The 19,291-nt window shown below is 41.9% G+C and overlaps 1 protein-coding gene and 1 long non-coding RNA gene across 3 annotated transcripts in view; one reads left to right on the top strand and one right to left on the bottom strand.

The window, feature by feature from the left end:
- The window catches only part of LOC138832039 (uncharacterized), a 51,507-nt gene extending 46,132 nt beyond the window's left edge, over positions 1–5,375 (bottom strand). The window contains exons 1-2 of the long non-coding RNA XR_011373485.1: positions 5,179–5,375; positions 1,525–1,657 (exon numbers count right to left, since the gene is read on the bottom strand). This is a non-coding gene — a long non-coding RNA (uncharacterized lncRNA). The remainder of the gene's footprint in view (positions 1–1,524; positions 1,658–5,178) is intronic.
- A 307-nt stretch (positions 5,376–5,682) lies between these two features.
- The window catches only part of Galnt1 (polypeptide N-acetylgalactosaminyltransferase 1), an 80,513-nt gene continuing 66,904 nt past the window's right edge, over positions 5,683–19,291 (top strand). The window contains exon 1 of one of the 2 annotated variants that reach the window (XM_070029324.1): positions 5,683–5,822. The gene's annotated coding sequence lies outside the window, so the exon portion shown is untranslated. Of the gene's footprint in view, positions 5,823–14,219; positions 14,242–19,291 lie in introns of those variants that run through there. The other variant, XM_070029326.1, reaches the window with a different exon arrangement.

Raw genomic sequence — 19,291 nt, 5'->3', positions numbered from 1 at the left:
TAATGACCCAAACATTTGCTAAGGCATTATGCTAAGTAGAAAAGACAATCTCAAAAGGTCATATGTGTCTGATTTCATTTACATAACATTCTTGGAATGATAAAATTACATAGCTGGAGAAAAGATTAGTGGTTGTCAGGGGTTATAGTCAGTGGGGGGGGTGACTATACAGTATAAGGATAGCATTTGAGAGTTGTTTGTGATGATGGGTTAATTCTGTATCTTGATTCTGGCAGTAGTTACAAGAAACTATACATGCAATAAAATGGCACAGAACTATACACATACATTGCAACAGTGTCAGTTTGCTGGTTTTAATATTGTTATAGTTATGAGCTTTGTAATCATTGGAAGAGATAAGATGAAGGTTACAAAGAACTTCATTATTCCTTCATTATTATTGACAACTTCCTGTCAATAATTATTTCAAAGTTAAAAAAGTATTTTTTACAAAAGCTATCTTACCTTTGTTTTTTATGTCTTTGGGAGGGTAAGGAAGACACAGAAATGGAAGGATAAAGGGTAAACAAATGCAACAGTGGTACTTACTAGGCACTGTGTTGAAAATGAACTATACAACTTGCGGGTGGGGATGGAAGAGATACTGACTGGGAAAGCACAGAGACTGTACAGGCTGCCACAGACTCTTCTTAGTGCATCTACACTGAGGAATGGATTTTCCTTCAGCCTGGACTCACAGTGATATGTAATATTCCCTCTGGTCCTTAAGGGACATGTAGTGTGATACAAAAAGGAACTTATGGTATTGCTACCTAGTATATATAGTATACATACACACACACACACACATATATATATATATATATATATATATATATATATATATTTACCTTATATATTGCTACCTTGTTACCTCCATCATTCTCATAAATGCCTTGGATTACCAGTTCCAAGGCTCTGGCAGGTCCTGTCTGTGATCCTACCTTCTGCCCAGGCCTGCCCTACCATATTGATATAACTACACTTGATTTCACACAATCATGTTCCAAAGCACAAACAGGCTGCCATTGCTCACCTGTCCTGGACCTCAAAGCAGTGCATGACAGAAATGATGCTGGGAAGCTACATAGGGATAAAGTATACCCTGTTCCTCAGGCTGCAGCTACCAGGCATGGATGCTAGGCTTTTGATTGATAAAAGAAATAAAAATCATTTCACAGTTACATACACAGTTTGTATGATTCCACCATCTTCAGGTGACTTGACTCCTGTATGAGCCTGTTTGCCTCTCCTTTTTAATCTATCAACTGCTCTTCATTTCTCCCCACCTGCAGATGCTTGATACATAATTCTGTTAACATTCTCCTTGTTCCCTTCTGTTCTACCACACTAGTCAATTGCCCTGTGGCAGTTTACTCTGCTAGGGGCAATCTCCCACACCTCCCCACACCAGAAGTGCCTTTCTCTAGCAGTCTAGTTAGTAGGGGAACGAATGAAAGGCCTGATTCACAAGATGAAAGAAAGTCAGTATCATTTAGAGAACCACCTTTTAAAAGGACTTACAGAAACAATGCACTGAGTCAAGCAGCAGCCTCTGGTATGTTTCCTTTGATAAGGAAATGCAGGGTGGATAGACTTTATCAAGTAGGAGAGTTCAATGTGTTTGCACTAATTAATCTTCTAAGGATTTTTCCTCCTATGGCAAAAACAGAAAAATCATGGAAAAACTCATTAAGAAAAACTAGCAAATCATGAAAAATAATCTGAATCCTACTATTACCCAGCCCCAAGGCTCTCCCCAAGGCACACATCTGTACACCACAAGGAAACTAGGGAGTCCCCCACAGCACAAAGAATAACTGAGAATAATACTGGGAAAGACTGTTAGTATTCTTACACAGGATTCCTTCATCTATGTCCTCCACCTATTCCTTGTTGGTAAATTTTAACCCTGTTTGAAACCATTCCTTGCAGCTCTCAATCATACTTGCCCTTTTCAACTCCATTTCTTATTCTTTGAGTGGGTTAAGTGGAGAAACATTTTCGAATGAGCAGGAGTGGGTGGACTGGGGATGTTGAAGAGTGGTTGGTTATAAAGTCGTTGTGCCTTTGATTACACAGTACAATTTAAATTGAACAGTTATCCATATAGGTTTTTTTTTAACTGCAAAAGATTTTGCACTCAGATTTTATATTGGCTACTCAATGGTACATAAATCTTGAACTCTGCACTCTCCCTCAGCTCTTCAGCTCAAGGCTAGCACTCTACCACTTGAGCCACAGTGCCACTTCCGGCTTTTTCTGTTTATGTGGTGCTGAGGAATCAAACCCAGGGCTTCAAGCATGCAAGGCAAGTGCTCTACCACTGAGCCACCTTCCCAGCCCAAATCTTAAAACAAACACACAGACACACACACCCCAAAAACACACTCACACACACATAAAACCCACAACTGTGCTGCTGGTACTCATGCCTATAATCCTAGCTACTCAGAAGGCTAAGACTGAGGATTGAAGTTTGAAACAAACCCAGGCAGGAATGTCCATGAAACTCTTACTCTAATTCTCTGTCTCTGTCTCTGTCTCTGTCTGTCTGTCTCTGTCTCTCTCTTTTTCACACACACACACACACACACACACACACACACACACACACACACAGCTTAAAAAAAAAAACCAGAAGTGAAATTGTGGCTCAACTTGTACAGTGCTAGGCTTGAGCACAAAAGCTCAGGGACAGCACTCAGGCTCAGAGTTTGAGCCCTAAGACCACTACCAAACATTTTCCCCCAAAATCCCACATTTTATTGAGGTAATTTGTCATACCTAAATTCATTTGTTTCAAATTAAAAACTTTTTAAAGTATACAGAGTTGGACAGTCATCACTACAATCTAATTTTAGAACATTAACACTACAAAAAGACCTTTTATATCCTACAGTCACTTTCAGTTTCTATCCCCAGCTCTTACTATCTATATAGATTTGCCTCTTCTAGATATTGTATAGAGATACTTTATATAAATCGAATCACATAATATTCACACTTTTACATTTGGCTTCCTCCATTCATTTGGCTTTCTCCATTTGGCTTCCTCCATTGTTGAGATTCTTCTAATGTATCATATTTACTTATTTTTTGTCAGTTGTGGGGATTGAACTCAGGGCCTGGGCACTGTCCTTGAGCCTCTTTGTGCTTAACACTAGCACTCTACCATTTAAGCTACAGCACCACTTCTGGTTTTTGAGTGGTTAATTGGAGATGAGTCTCACAGGGCTCATTCTGCCATCCTCAGATCTGTCTACTGAGAAGCTAGGATTACAGGCATGAGCCACCAGTGCCCTTTATCAATAGTTTCTTTTTATTGAGGAAGTTTATTGTATAGATATACCACATTTTGTTTATCTACTGAGTAGTTCTTGGACATATGGATTATTTTCATGTTTTTATTAGAAATAATACTGCTCTGAATAGTATGTGCAAGCTATATGACTATTTTCAAATCTCTTGGGGATTTTTAGGAATGGCATCATTGGGTGTCTTTATATACATCTTTGTAAAAACCTGACAAGCTGTTTTCCAAAGCGGCTGCACTATTTTATATTTCCATGAGTAATTTATGAGGGTTCCAATTTGCCCATCTCAACTCATTGTTGTCTGGGCTTTTATTTTTTTTTTTAATTGCAGCTGTTATAGTGGGTGTGAAAAGCCTTACCATTGTGGTTTTAATCTGCATTTCCCTAAGTGACTAATCATGTTGAACATTACTTCTTAATCATTTAAATATCTTCTTTGGTAAAATGTATTTTAATTGGACAAAACAATAATTGGATTCATCCAATAATTACTCATCTTTTTTTATTGTGTAAGAGTTTTTTATATATTTTAGATGTAACTCTTTTATCAGATATATGATTTATAAGTCCTTTCTCAATCTACCTATCCCCCTATCTATTTATGCTGGATACAGTATTAACAGACCACATCTTTATTTTTATTTTTTGTTGGTCATAGGCTTGAACTCTGGGACTGAGTGCTGTCCCTCAGCTCTTCAGCTCAAGGCTAGCACTCTACCACTTAAGCCACAGTGCCACTTCCGGCTTTTTCTGCTTATGTGGTGCTGAGGAATCCAACCCAGGGCCTCATGCATGCAAGACAAGCACTCTACCACTGAGCCAACTTCCCAGTCTCCACATCTTTATTTCAAACAGGGTAATTATTAGTGTGGAACATTCACAGGCTAATAATTGACTTTGTTTCCAAATATAAGTACTTTTGTAATCCTTTTCATTTTTTGAGGCAGAATGTGGTGGCAAACCCCTGTAATCCCAGCACTTGGGATGTACAGGTAAAAGGGTCTCAAGTTCCAGGCCAGCCTGAACTACTTGGTTGACCCTGATACACACACAGAGTATAATGACAGCTTGTAATGTTTACTTTCCAATACAATATGTGCAACATGTTGATAATGACAAGTAGCATAAATTCCAAGAGGCAGTTTTCGTTTGAGTTTTGTGTGTGTGTCTGTGGGTGGATGGGTGGGGGAGTAGAGGGGCTTTTTGGTCATGTGGAACACCTCTCCCCCCTCCCCATGGTGTTGGGAATGGAATACTCAGGGCCTTGCACCAAGTTGGAGAGCACTCCCAGCACTGAGCTGCACACCCAGCCTAAACGCAACACGCATTTGGAAGTTTCAGATGGGGCCATTCAAGTACCATACATGACAAGTCTCTGATTGCAACTGTGACTGGGGAGCCACCAGACACACACTTCGGAACGACTTAAGAAAAATGAGTTCAATGAAAGGGCCGTTGGCCCTTAGCTTGCTTAGCTTGCCTGACAGAAGATGGGGCTCCTGGCCTTGCACTCTTCCAGGGTCGGGCACACGGAGAATTAGTGACAAGGACAGCTATCCCAGGGGACAACAGGGAAAGAAAGGCCCTTCTCGGGCCCCGATGCGCGAAGCACATCTGCCAGAGCCCCCCACGCCAGGCCCGGGTCGCCGGCCTCCCCTCCGACCACCCGCCCTGGGTCCTGGACCTGGCGCTCCGCGTGCGGGGCTGGACTCACAGGACCCCAGTCGCCCCCCCCTCCCCCCGGACGCTACGCGTGGCTGCAGGCGGCGGCCCGGGTCCGGACGCGGTGAGGGCCCCTCCATTTTCTCCCCCGCGTCCCCCCGGACGGGCTCGATGTGACCCGACACGAATGCTACCCTACTTGCTGCGGCGGCCTCTTTGTCCGTACATAACTTGGGGGAGCTGGACGGCAGGACTGAACCTAGAAGCTGGGATCGCCCCGCCTGCGGGAGGCGGGGGACCCCTAAGGCTGGGGGCCTCCCTGCGGGTCCGGCCGGCAGGAAGGGACCGCGAGATGCCGGAACCGTCCGGTTCGCGGCGCAGCCCGCGGCCGCGCGGTGGGCTCGCCGCAACGGGAGGGGGGGGCGGTGCATCCGGGTGAGCGCGCGGCGCCCCCGCCTCCCCCGCGCAGCCGCACGCGCTGCCGCCGAGCACGCCGCGCGCTGTGAGGACCGCGCCCGAGCGGCCTGCGGGGCGGCCCTGCGGCCCCGGCCCGCCGCGCTGAGGGGGCGCCGAGCGACCAGGCGAGCGGCCGCGGCGGCATGCGGGGCGGTCCCGACTAGCGCGCCGAGGCCCGGCGCGGAGGCGGGGGAGGGCGCGGCGGAGGCGGGGCCCGAGTCGGGCCCGCCCGCCCGCCGGGAGAGCCGCCGGCAGTGGCCGAGGAGGCGGCGCGGCGGACGGCGGCCCGAGAGTAGCGCCCGCGCTGCGGCCCGCGGGACCGCGCCGCGACCGCCCGGGCGGGCTCGGAGGAACGCCCGACGCCGCCGCCGCCGCGCGCCGCGCGAGGTGAGTGTCCGCCCGGGCCGGGCCGTTCCCGAGCCGCCGCCGGCGACCGGAGCGTGGGGGCTGGAGAGGAGGAGGAGGCCCGGTCGCGTCCGCGTCCCTCGTCCCTTTGTGGTGGCGCGGCCGGGGGCCGGGCTGTGCGCTCGGCGCGGGGTCCGGGTGGGGGACTCCGGGGTTGCGGGACACGCGGCGCCTTTGGTTGGCTGCTGCGGCGAGCAGCGAGTTTCCGTCCTAGTTTGACATTGAGTTGGAACCGTTTTTTTTCTTCTTCTTCTTCTTCTTCTTGAGAAGACGGAAGTTTGTTTTATTGACCGAAATTCAGCTAAATATGGCTTCTGGGTCGGGTCGTGCGGTGGTAGTTAGACGGCGGTGCCAGCCGGACCCTCGGGGGGCCGGCGTGACGGGGGAGGGGAGGACCCGCCGGCCGCCGGGGGCGGGGGCTTCCCGGCCCGCCGCCCGGACCTGGGGTCCAATTAGCGAAGGTCTGTGCTCGGAAAGTAGCGGGCGTTAGGTAAGGTGGCAGCCCTTCCCGGAAGAAAGAATGAATGAATGAAGTGTCATTTACTCACCCGTGATACAATACTCACGTAAATACTGGCCAGAATTGTGATGTCTTGCATTGTCATGGCCCCTTCACCCGGTCAACTTTGCCAGGCGACCCCACCCCTCTCATATATGACCTTGGCCTCCTTCTCAAAGCCAGCTGAGCTAAATAACCTACCCTTGGACCAAACTCCCTAGGCATTTTCTGGCAGGTGTAGGCAGCAGGCTGAGTACTTTTTAGGATTGTAAACCGTTCCTGGAGTCACCTCTATCGTAATTGGTTAACACATTACTTTAGGATCATTTTAATCATGAACCCTGAAAGGTACAAGGTCTTGTCCTAATTTCACAGGTGAGGAAGTTGAGGCCTCAAAAAGTTAAACTTTGCAGATCACCTGTTAAATGACAGAGCTGGGGTTTTAAACCCAGACTTTTATCAGTTGGGTGGTCCTTACATCACATTACGTGTTGAACCAATTTGTCCAGTAGCCTCTAAATACATAGGAGTTACTGAAATTATAAAATTACATTAAAAATAGCTCATTATTCGCTAGCCACATTTCAAGTGTTCCATAGCCAAACGTGGTAAATGGCTACAATTTGAAGTGCTTGCCTCGATCATATATATCCCTTTGATTTATTGAGTAAATATTTATTGAGTGCCATCTGTGGTTTATAAGTCATGATTATATTGTGGTGGATGAGAGCCAAAATGTCCTTGTATATTACAAGATAGTTTTAGATTGTTTCCATGGTACTACAGAACCTTGCTATTTCAAGCTTGTGGGCCAACAGTATCCCTCTCACCTGAGAGTATTGAAGTAATTCACAAGCTCAGGCCTTTAACTCGAATAACAATTAGTGTATCTTCTTTAACACAATTCCAGGTTATTGTGTGTACTTTGAAATCTGAGAGGCCTTTATTCAACATGCCAGAGATAAAGCAGAGGGCAGTGATAACTGGTTTCTTGTAAACTGAAGTCTATAAAGCTTTTCGGAACTCTTGTCATTTATGCAAATACTAGTTCAGTACCTGGTTTCCTCTTTGGAGTTTAAGTTTTATGATGGTAGTGGTTATAGCCGTCTTTTCTTTCTTTTTTTTCTTTCCCTCCCTCTCTTCCCCTCACCACCCCAGGACCTAGCTTTTGGCTAGTGCTCTAGCAACTGAGTCATGCTTCCAACCTCTGTGCTTTCTTTTCTAGTCTCTTGTTTCTAGAGACTTTACAGTGCCTGATAAGTGGTAGGCCCCCAATAAATGTTTACTAAATAAATGAACTAGCCACTAGCATAGTTAAAACTGGTAAGTGAATCCATGGCATCAGGTAAGGTCATGGGAGAAGTGTAACTATGAAGAGATGGAACTACTTACATCTTTTCAGCTGGAAGCTCTAGCGACCTGACCAGCTTTGCTCCTGACCCAATCTCTCTGTTTACTTCTCTCTTTTTGAGACAAGGTCTGTCTAATCCAGACTGGCCTCAGATTTGTGGTTTTCATGTCTGACTCAATCTCCAGAAATCTAGGATTACAAGAGTGCACTACCCTATGGCTAACTCCATAACATAGAATCTCATTACTAATCTTAACCATATATTATATGAGGGTGATTTTTCTTTAACTTCAGACTTCATTTGGATACCACCAGTTTTTCCATTAATATCCTCCTTTTGTTCCAGGCTGCATTTCAAGGTACTACTTTGCATTTAAGCATCATGTCTCTTCCACATTTTCTCTTTCAGTATTTCCTTATTTTTTATAACTTTGATGGCCTGATGGAGTACCTTGCTGGTTTTCTTTTTCCTTCTTTTTTACTTTCCAGTGGGAATAGGGTCTCCTCACTTGCCCCTGCTGGTCCCAACCCTCAGGAGTGATCTTGGGACTGCTTGGCCTTCAGTCACATACCACTGTGCTGGATTCTGGCTTTTATGAGTTGCTTTTCATACACCAGATAGGATCATCATCAGTTCTTAGAAAAGGCTCAGACTCTCAGGAAAGTACAGGATAGTAGGGATAACCCTATTTCTGCTGTTACTTGTTTTTGTTATGTGTACATCTGTTTTTAAGTGACAATGTACATTAAACATCTTTTTTTGGGGGGGGGGAGGGGTCTGGTCGTGGGGCCTGAACTCTGGGCCTGGGCGCTGTCCCTCAGCTCTTCAGCTCAAGGCTAGCGCTCTACCACTTGAGCCACAGTGCCACTTCCGGCTTTTTTTCTTTTTGCTTATGTGGTGCTGAGGAATGGAACCCAGGGCCTCATGCATGCAAGGCAAGCGCTCTACCACTGAGCCACCTTCCCAGCCCGACAGTGTACATTAGTACTTTGTTTCTGTAATAGATTTCTTGGATGCAGTTCTAATTGGTTGACATTCAGAAGTGTTACAACATTGCATTGTATACTGAGGATTTAAACAATGCTGTATTTTAGTTTTACTGTTATAGGCTGAGGTGGAAAAGGAAGGAAATGGGAGAGATCAGATACAGGCACATAGTTGATAGTTATTCAGTGCTTAGCATTACCAGATCCAATGCTATGGCTAATTCAAGGTAGCTGGGGGTAGAGAAGCATTAAACAAATAAACATACATATTAAGTCCATACACAATAATTACATAAAGGATGCTGGAGAGACTGGATGGTGGGAGTTAAGGGTAGAAGTAAAGAATAGGGGAATTGGGAGGGTGTCTGCTTTTGGTTGGTTGGGTTGGAAGGCTTCTCTGAGTGCTTAAAAGCAAACTTATTAATCTGTTATTTGTTGCATATGGCAATTAGTGTCCCTTTTACCTGAGACCTCTTGTCTGTCTTCAGTTCAAAAAATTTCCTTATAGTGTTTTTGAATGTTGATTCTCTGTTTCTCCTCTGCTTTCTCCTTCTAAGCTGCTGCTTACATTTGTTTCATGGTTATCATTTCCTTGTCTCATGTTTTTTTTCTCTTAAGTGACATTTGAACTGCTGTCCTGGCCCTCTTCATTACTCTATAAGCTGTGTATTCTGTCTTCCTTATTTCTTAACACACATATGACTCTTTCTCCATGGGTATGGTGCTTATTTCTGGCTCATCTTTGCTGTCAAAGATGTCCCTCCATTCCCACATGCTTCTTGTTCAAATATTTGATCATATTTCATCTCCTTTATGAAGTCTTTCAGTGTCAGTTTGTGCCTATGTTTGTCATTCTGCTTAAGTGTGTAATGTTTGAAAGTTTGGGTAAAATACATTTATAGCAGTGTATATCCTCAGTGCAGCATGAAGAAGGATTAATAAGAGTTAACAGATTTGAATTGTTCATAGTTAGGTGATGACCTTAGTGGGTAAAGGTCTAGATCTTTAAAAATAAGTTTTATTGTAAGATAATAGACTCATGTACAGTTATAAGGAATAATTCAGATCTTCAAATATTCTTTACCTAGTTATTCCCACAGTTCCACTTCCAGCTTTTTAGCAGTTAATTGAAGATCATAGTCTCACAGACTTTACTGCCCAGCCTGGCTTTGAACCTTGAGATCCTCAGATCTCAGCCTCTTGAGTAGCTAGTGTTACAGGCATGAGCCATGGGTGCCTGACAATTGTAATTCTTTTGCATAGAGTTTTTTCATTAGTTGTTCTATATAGCTCATTATAATACATATGTAGATTGTATAATACATATGTATAATATATGTTTATATTCCATGCATGTATTATGCATATGTTTATACAAAGATACCTATTATAATCATCTGGTAGTGTAATTTGACCTATCCATGTGAAGTCTTGAAACTTTACTTCTTACATTCCTTTATATTCTTGTTTATAAACAATTGTAAATATAGTTAGAATTATACTAACAGTATTCTAATTTTAGCTTTCATAATCAAACATAAACTAGATAACTCAAGGGGAGAATGAAAGCCTACTATATTCATCCCTAAAGCCTATTGTGTTTAGCCATATTTTCCTTACTATGCTCTTTAGTGTCTTAAGATTTTCCTTTTTTTGTATATTTCTTATTGTACAGATACTGTACAGGAGGGTTACAGTTACATGAGTAAGGTAATGAGTATATTTCCTGTCGAGCATTGTTATCCCCTCCTTTGTTTTTCCCCTACCATCCCTTTCCTCCTCACCTCTCCAACTCCTTCCACCTCCAAGTTGTAAAGTTAGTTTTCAACATAGTGTCTTGTACATCTCATTGTTTCAATGAGTCAGCTTGTATCCTTGTTTCAGCATTTTGTTATTTCCCTTCCTCTCCCCAAATTAGAAAAATGTATACATAAGATACAGGGCACCAGACTCAAATACAGTGAAAACAGGAGTTATACCATGAGGGAAGAACATACAAAAGAAACACAAAATCACATAGTACATTAAAAACAACAGCAAGAGGGGCTGGGAAGGTGGCTCAGTGGTAGAGCGCTTGCCTTGCATGCCTGAGGCCCTGGGTTCGATTCCTCAGCACCACATAAGAAAAAAGAAAAAAGCCGGAAGTGGTGCTGTGGCTCACGTGGTAGAGCGCTAGCCTTGAGCTGAAGAGCTGAGGGACAGCGCCCAGGCCCAGAGTTCAGGCCCCACGACCGGACACCCCCCCCCCAAAAATAAAAACAACAGCAAGAAAGATAAAACCTCTGTGTCTCGTCTTGGGGTTCATTTTCCTTAGCATCATCTTATATGGTCGTGTAGTAGCTTTTGACCTTTTCTGCTTGTCCCAGACATATACTAGTTATTGCAAATAAGGGAAACCATAGGACCTCTGTTACTTTGTGCCTGGCTTACACGTGTGTGTGTGTGTGTGTGTGTGTGTGTGTGTGTGTGTGTGTGTGTGTGTGTGTGTGTGTGTGTGTGTGTGTGTGTGTGTGTGTGTGTGTGTGTGTGTGTGTGTGTGTGTGTGTGTGTGTGATTTTCTTGATCCATTCATCTATTGAGGGACATGTGGGTTGATTCCATATCTTAGGTATGGTAAATAATGCTGCAATAAACACAGTTGTGCTTTAGTATGGCCTTGTTTGTGATCATTTCGGTAAATGCTTGCTGGGTCATAGGGGAGAGAGAGAGAGAGAGAGAGAGAGAGAGAGAGAGAGAGAGAGAGAGAGAGAGAGAGAGAGAGAGTGTGTGTGTGTGTGTGTGTGTGTGTGTGATTTTCTTGATCCATTCATCTACTGAGGGACATCTGGGTTGATTCCATATCTTAGGTATGGTAAATAATGCTGCAATAAACATAGTTGTGCTTTAGTATGGCCTTGTTTGTGATCATTTCGGTAAATGCCCAAAAGTGGGATTGCTGGGTCATAGGGGAACTCTATGTGTAGTCTCTTGAGGAGCCTCCATACTGCTTTCCAGAGTGGTTGAACAAGTTTACACTCCCACCAACAATGCAGCAGGGTTCCTTTTGGCCACATCCCCTCCAGCATCTGTTGTTATTAGATTTCTTGATTATAGCCATTCTAACTGGAGTGAGGTGGAATCTCAATGTTGTTTTGATTTGCATTTCTTTTATGGCTAGAGAAGTTGAGCATTTCTTCATGTGTCTATTGTCCATTCTTATTTCCTCTTCAGAGAAGTCTCTCTTTAAGTTTTTAGCCCACTTATTAATGGGGTGGTTGTTTCTTTGAGGATTTGTTGTTGGAGAATTTAAATTTTTTTTTAAATTTTATTTTATTTGAGAACATACTGTACAGAGGGGCTACAATTACATGGGCAGGATAATGCATACATTTTTTACCAAGCATTGCAGCCTCCTCCTTTGTTTACCCTTCACCTCCCTTCCCAGCCTCCCCTCCCCCCACCCAATAGAATTTAAATTTTTTGAGTTTTAAGTATATTTTAGATATAAGACCCTTGTCTGTTGTCTGGCTAGTGAAGATCTTCTCCCAATCTGTGTGGGCTTTCTATTGATCTTGCTAGCTATGTCCTTTGCCATGCAGAAGCTCTGCAGTTTCATGCAATCCTATTTGTCCAATTAAGATTTTTTTTATAATTTCCTTTCTGTTTAAGAACTTTCTTAACCCTTCCTTTTTTTTTTTTTTTTTTTTTTTGCCAGTCTTGGGGCTTGAACTTAGGGCTTGGAGTGGCACCACTTCTGGCATTTTTTGTTTATGTGGTACTGAGAAATCAAACCTAGAGCTTCATGCATGCTAGGCAAACACTCTACCACTAAGCTACATTTTCAGCCCTTAACCCTTCTTTTCTGGTAAGTCTTCTGATGAAAATTTATTTTAATTTTTTATTTATTTTATTGTAAAGGTGGTGTACAGAGGAGTTACAGTCGGGTAAAGAGGATACATTTTTTTGAACCCTTTCACCCCTTCCCTCTCTCTCTCCCAGTTTAGTTTTCTTTTGTATAAGAATTCTGTTTTCCTCTTAGTTTTTTCTGTGTTTAAGATTCTATGTTGATAATACTTTCATCTCTTGAGAAGTATTAGTCTTTATACAGCGCCTTCCCCCCAAATCTATCTAAATCATTTTTCCTGTGTAGTTACAATATCATTTTTCTTAGATTTTGTTCTTTGTGTTTGTATTTTTCTTTGTATTTGTTCTTAGGATTTCGTATTTGTATTTTAAAAATGTTCTGAAGTTGATGGTAGCTCTTGGTATAAATTTCTTTGGATTTATACTAAATCTATAGGTTTATGTCTCTTACCAAGGTTTAGGAACTTTTCACCACTATTTTTTTAAAGTTTATGTCTGTTGCTGGGCTTGAACTCTGGGCCTGGGTGCTTCAGCTCAAGACTAGCGCTCTACTACTTGAGCCACAGCACCACTTCAGGTTTTTCTGCTTATATGGTGCTGAGGAATTGAACCCAGGGCCTCATGAATGCAAGGCAAGCACTGTACCACTGAGCCACCTTCCCAGCCCCACTATTTCTTTGAGTACTTTTCAGACCCTTTCTTTTCTCAGGACTCTGATGATTTAAATATCAGTCTTTTGTTGCAGTTATATAGGTTTCTGAGGCTCTGTCCAACTTTATGTTGACTATTTTGAATTGATATTTGCATATCAATTTTATGCAGACTTTCTCCTGTCCCTAACATTTTGCTGTTGAATCTACCTACAAAGCTTGTTTATGATACTTTTTAGCTCTGAAATTTTACATGATTCTTGCTTATCCCTTCTGTTTATTCAGTGCTGCTTTCTATTTTATTTTTAATTTAAAGAATGCTTGTAATTGTGAAAGCATTTCTATCTTGGCTGTTTTTATTGTTGTCAGATGCTTTTAACACCTCTCTCATCTTGGTGTTTATATTCATTTTGAGTTTATCTTGGCTTTTTTTAAAAAATGAGATTAATTTTTTTCTGAACTTTATAAGTTGCATTTTAACATCTTCCTGTAAGAGTCCAGTGCTTCTTGATCAGAGTTCCATTTTTCTCATCCCATTTGCCCCATTCCCTCATCTTGACATTTGCATTGATGAGTGTTTTTTGTCTTTGTTTTTTTGGTCTGTTTGGGGGCTTGAACTCAGGGCCTGGGTGCTATCTCTGAGTTTTTTTGTTCAAGGCTAACACTCTACTACTTTGAGCCACAACTTCATTTCCACAACTTTCATTTCAGTTTTTGGGGTGATTAATTGGAAATAAGAGTCTCATAGACTTTCCTGCATGGGCTGGCTTTGAAACTCAATTCTCAGATCTCAGCCGTATAAGTAGCTAGGATTATAGGCTTGAGTTATCAGCACCTGGCTCTTTTTTTTTTTTTTTTTTAATTTTTCCCCCTCAAAGCCTGTATATTTTATGAAAATCTGTTTCATATTTAAGCCTTTTGTTCTCACTGGCTTTCTTTTTTTAATAGCACACTAGCAGAATAAAGGGAGTAATTGTTACTGATATGCAAAGTTAGAAGTACAGTCTCTCCAGTTGGCCTCCCTTGTCACAAGTATCTTGTTTTTTCAGGCCCAGGATCCACAAGGCGAAGGTATGGAAGGAAGAGTGACTTGTTACCAACTGATGTGGATGAGAGTTTGAGCTTCCTAGTTGACTTTCTGGAAACCACCTTGACATGGAGAGGCTTATGGGCCTTGTTACAGCTGTACATATGTGAAGTATAGCTTACTCTTTGTTGGAACTGGGCCACCACCTGTTCTGTGTCAGTACTCTAAAGTCCATATCCTCAAAATTACCTTTCCACATATAATGCCTTCCCACATAAGGCTATCTTCAATGTGAAATCATTTTTAAATTCTTCAGGAAAAGAGATGTTTGGGAATGTTTTTAAGGTAGACATAGCAGCAGTAATGAGGATTGAAACTACATCTATGACTTCAGGTGTTCTGTTTATTTCTTCAATTTTTAGAATTCTTGTAAATTCTTAAAAAACCATATAAGAATCCTTTAATGAGCTAGGTGTGGTGGCTCACATCTGTAATCCCAGCTATTTAGGAGGCAAAGATCTGGAGGATTTTGGTTGAAGTCAGGCCAGCCCAAGCAAAAAGTTAGTGAGATTCCATCTCAAATCAATAAGCCAAGCATGGTGGTACACACTTATGATCCCAGGAAATTGCAGAAAAGAGGATTTTGTGTGGTCTGAGGCTAGTCTCAGGCAAAAATATCAGACTGGTCCTAAAAAAATAACTAAAGCAATAAAAATGCTAGAGCATGGCTCAGTGGTAGAGCACCTGTCTAGCAAGTTAATTGTAATTCATGACTTGAGGCATTAGAGAATGCATGATTGGTTTGGGATCAGTCTGGTGTCTAAGCATGTGCTTTTGGTACCTTTTGGTTGACTATGGTTCAAACATTATGGGGCACTCAATAAAGCCTTTCTAAGGACCCAGTAAATATTTGAAGACTGTAAGATTCAGATGCCCTAGTTCTTAGGTTTTTCTGTACTGAGGATTTATAACTTCTATTAAAATAATTTTTCAGTAATTACTTCATCTAGCCGGGTGCTGGTGGCTCATGCCTGTAATCCTAGCTACTAAGGAGGCTGAGATCTGAGGATTATGGTTCAAAGCTAGCCTGGGCAATTAACCACCAGTAAACAGGAAGTGGTGCTATAGCTCAAGTGGTAGAGCACTTGCCTTGAGCTGAAGAGCTGAGGAACAGCAATCAGGTGAAGAGTTCAAGGCCCCTTGACCAACCAAAAAAAAAAAAAAAAGAATTACTTCACTTATAGAAAAGGTTAGTTTGCATTGATTGGTGGAGCCAAATTTAGGTTATTGGATTGTTATTTGGAAATTACACATTATATTTTATAATTTAATTATGTCCTTCAGTTAAGAGTGAGTAAAAATGTTGAAGCTCTCATTCTCCCATTCCTAGGAATTAGTCATCAGTAAGCACTTTTCTGATATTTACCTGCCCTGTGCATGGCTGGGACTATAAAAAGGTGGGAAAGCAGAACTCAAAGTGATGAGACTGCTTTGGAGACTGAATCCCAGCGTTTGTTCATAGACTGCAGAACTCAGTTTAATTATTTTAAATGTTTACACGCAGAGAGAATATAGTTTAATTATTTTCAACGTTTACATGCAAAGAGAATGCAGCCTGAAGTAAACTGTTTTAGGGAGAATCGTCAAGAGAGTTTCTACTTTTACCCAGAGTTAAGGTACAAGAGGAGAAAACAGCTTTGACACTGGGGATGGGAAATGGTGGCAAAATGGTATCTAATCTGCAGCTAGGCAGGGAAATGACAAGGTGAAGGAAAAAGGGTGGTTAATTGTAGACTGAGCATCTTTGACCAGGGGTAGAAATTCTTTCATGAACTACCTTTGGGGCATTTTAGTGCATGAGATACATAGATAATCCTGGAGAGAACTGACCATTTGTAGCAGGTAACTTGTGACTGGGAGTACTTTTTTTTGGGGGGGGGTTCTGGTCGTGGGGCCCGAACTCTGGGCCTGGGCGCTGTCCCTCAGCTCTTCAGCTCAAGGCTAGCGCTCTACCACTTGAGCCACAGCGCCACTTCGGCTTTTTTCTTTTTTCTTATGTGGTGCTGAGGAATCAAACCCAGGGCCTCAGGCATGCAAGGCAAGCGCTCTACCACTGAGCCACCTTCCCAGCCCCTGGGAGTACTTTTAAGTTGGAGGAGGGATGCAACTCTGGCAGCATATGGGAAAGTTTAAAGACTATTAGGGCAACAGAGTTGGTTCTGACATATTGGAATTCAGATATTGATCATTGGAGATGGGACTACAAAACCATAAGTAAAACAATGTAGTTAGCATTGGCCATATACTAAACATTAATGTAAGTGGTGTACTATCATGAATTCATTCGATTTTTTTTTCTATGAGTATATATTCTCTAGGATTTGATCTTTATAGCAAAATTAAAGGGAGAGATTCAATAGTGAAGCTGGCATTTAAACTGAGAAAAGCCATTTTATATTTCAAAGTGGTCTCTTCCCTTCTGTCAATCTTGTGAGAATTGTTTTTCTACAGAGTTCTTACTTTGGCCAGGTAGTTTGGCTCTTGTTGTGTTGATTGCATTTTGTACATTCTGTTCTTTTTACACTTTAATTAAGAACTCCTGTTACATTGAATTTTAGGGACATTTTGTTCCTGTTAAGCCATATCCTGCTGTGAATTCTGAGCTTAGCCAATCTGAGTAGAGGGGCAGGGCCTTCTGCATTAGGGTAAAAAGGGAGCAAACTGCCTGTTCCCTGTGCTTGCTTATGAGATTTTGGCTAATGGTATGCTCTTCTACAGAAGTGAACTTTGCTTTGTTGAGTTCCTTTAAAGTTAGTGTCCTTATTCCTATGTGACACCCTAATATCATTGGGGCATATCTAACATACACTTAAGTCTATGCATTTAACACATCAGTCTGGCTCCATGTTTATGGTCCAAATTAGACTGTCTTGGTGGAGTAGCTTGGGCAAGTTTCATAGAGGTCTTGGAAAGCAAACAGAAGTGTATGGATGTTTGGAAGACAGAAGGAAGACTAATTCATTAGTCCAAGTGACTATGCATATAATGGTGCCTTTTTAGAGATGGAATCAGGTGTTCTTGTTTAATGGACAAAGGAAAGAAAGTTCAGTAAATGGGTGCTACCATTAACAACAACGGAAAAAAGCAGAATTTGAAGATAATGAGTTGAGTATGTCTGCCCACTCAGTGCTATCAGCATGCTAGTTAAGTTCTCTGCCATTGAGCAGAGAATGTGAATGTGTCAGTGAATGTGTCTTGAGAATATGTCCAGTTGGTTGTAGGTACTAAAGGGACTCAAAAGTGTAATTAACTTGCAAGCATCATGGTTGAAGGAATAGACCTTGTAGAGATCAAGACTAGAAATTCAAGTGTAGGTCATCATAATCAAGATGATAGTTGAGGAATAAACCTGAGGAAATAGTTCTATTTGGAGACCTAAAGAAGGAAATTTCTTTTACGTTCTCATTGAATAAATATTTATTATCTGGTTTTAAATGTTTTGTATACCAGGTACTATGAATACAGAGTGAGAAGCCATTTTCTATCTTAGTTGATCCTATAGTCCAATGAAGCAGAGAGGATTAGAGACAGTTAAATAATGGAGAAATGGTTTTTCAGTGGCGATCCAGTGGTCAAAAAAGTTTTCATAATATAAAGAATGGGGTAAGAAGGTGTCAGTAAAATAAATGGTATGTGCAGAGGCTCTGCAGAGAGAGGGCTCATTCTGTTTAAAGAACTGAAATATCAGTGTGGCTGAAAGGCCTTTGGTACCAAGAAAAAGAGGATGAGATAAAGGTGAAAAATTGTCATAGACAGCTGATATTAGTAGACCTTTTTTGAGCAGGAAATAGTGCTGCTTGAGTACGCTTGATCAGTGGCGGCAGAGGATTTTGTTTTATCAGAGGAGGCAGGAGAGTTTTCAAGTTCCTGATTTAAAAATTCTTTTTAATTTGATTTAAGAATTATTATTACTATTATTATTTTTTTGTCAGTCATGGGGCCTCAACTTTGGGCCTTAGCGCTGTCCCTCAGCTCTTCAGCTCAAAGCTAGTGCTCTATCACTTAAGCTACAGCACCATTTCTACTTATGTGATGCTGAGGAATTGAACGCAGGGCCTCATGCATGCTAGGCAAGCACTCTACCACTTAGCCACCTTCTCAGCCTGATTTAAGAAATTTTGGGGGTGGAGGAGAGGGAGAGAAAGAGTAAAACTCATTTCTGCACAGTCTTGGCGGTTACCTCCAGGAAAGAGCTGGTTGAGTCAGTGAGTTTGAGAAAGAGTAATTTGTAGAGTAAGGGAGCCAATGCTGTGGAAAGTTATATAGGTATACTCTAGAGTATTATCCTTGAAAACGGGGAGAGAGGAACAAAAAGACAGGCAAAGTGAGGCAGAAGGAATTTGTGTTTGATGAGGTAGGATTTCTCTGCAATCAGATGGAGGATTATGTTTGGGGCCTGCAAGAGCTTGTGAAAGTCAAGGTACAAGTTGACAGATAGGGAATGCAGGAGAAGAGTTGTAAAGAATAGTTTACAACAAATTCAAACAGTGTTGTTTCAGAACTTTCTCAGTGTTAATAACCTGTAAGTTAAAGCAGAGCAAGGGAATAATTGACTTTTGGTTAGAGATTATAAGACTGGAAAGTCCAATGAGATTAGGGATATTTTTGTATGTCAGTATATAAAGGTTGTATGACTTCTACATTGGTAGCTAAGTCAGTGTGGTGCATTTTGAAAAATGGAAGAAGACAGGGAATGTGTACTTTGGAGATTGTATTTTGGAGACTATTTTGGGATGAATATAGGATATTGGGTGTTAAGTACAAGGTAAAGGTAGATTATGTCAGAAAAGAGAGAAGCTTGGACAGGTTTTCACACTTTGCCAGTGTAGATTTAACAGAACCCTAATCTGGAAAAAGTCCTTTTCTCCCGAGACCCAAATGGGAGTGCAGAATTGTAGATTGATTCAGATTGAGCAGGAGGGTAGACAAGCCAGAGTAGACTGGATCTAGTTTTGTAAACTAGGATGTTTTGTTAAAAATAGAATTACTAGAAAAATTGTTGGGGACTTTAAACTTGAACTATGCCAACTGGGT

Source organism: Dipodomys merriami, unplaced genomic scaffold (genome assembly GCF_024711535.1).
Source record: "Dipodomys merriami isolate MVZ:Mamm:240054 unplaced genomic scaffold, mDipMer1.0.p SCAF_2, whole genome shotgun sequence".
Taxonomy (NCBI): domain Eukaryota; kingdom Metazoa; phylum Chordata; class Mammalia; order Rodentia; family Heteromyidae; genus Dipodomys; species Dipodomys merriami.
Note: the sequence above shows the minus strand (reverse complement) of the source record. Positions and strands in the feature narration are given on the sequence as shown.